Here is a 412-nt window from a genome sequence, read left to right as displayed (position 1 = left end):
TTCGTTTAGCGTGCATTCCTATAACCTTTAGTGTTCAGTGTGTACAGTGAATTATTCAACAAAAGAGCAAAAATATATTTTCTCGCTGATACTATTTCGAAAATATTTTTCATTACATCATTACGTATTAAATTTTTCACATCCTTATTCATCATTTCTTTAATATCTCACTGCCTTATCAACAGTTCACTTCCGGTCATATTTGTATAACAGAAGTATAAATTCAAACTCTCTCTCTAAGACAGGCATTTCCTACAAACACGTTGATGCTTATTATGGTGGATTCTCAAGTCTGGCTATCACTTCCGGTGTACATCTGCTCACTGAACCATGCTGTATCCACTTTAATTGTCCTGTTAACAGTCTTAAATAGGTAATATACGCTAGCATCTACATGGAAACAGACTGGCAG

This window comes from Penaeus monodon, chromosome 19 (genome assembly GCF_015228065.2).
Source record: "Penaeus monodon isolate SGIC_2016 chromosome 19, NSTDA_Pmon_1, whole genome shotgun sequence".
Lineage (NCBI taxonomy): Eukaryota > Metazoa > Arthropoda > Malacostraca > Decapoda > Penaeidae > Penaeus > Penaeus monodon.
The sequence above is the reverse complement of the archived record's forward strand: the minus strand, read 5'-3'. Positions refer to the sequence as shown.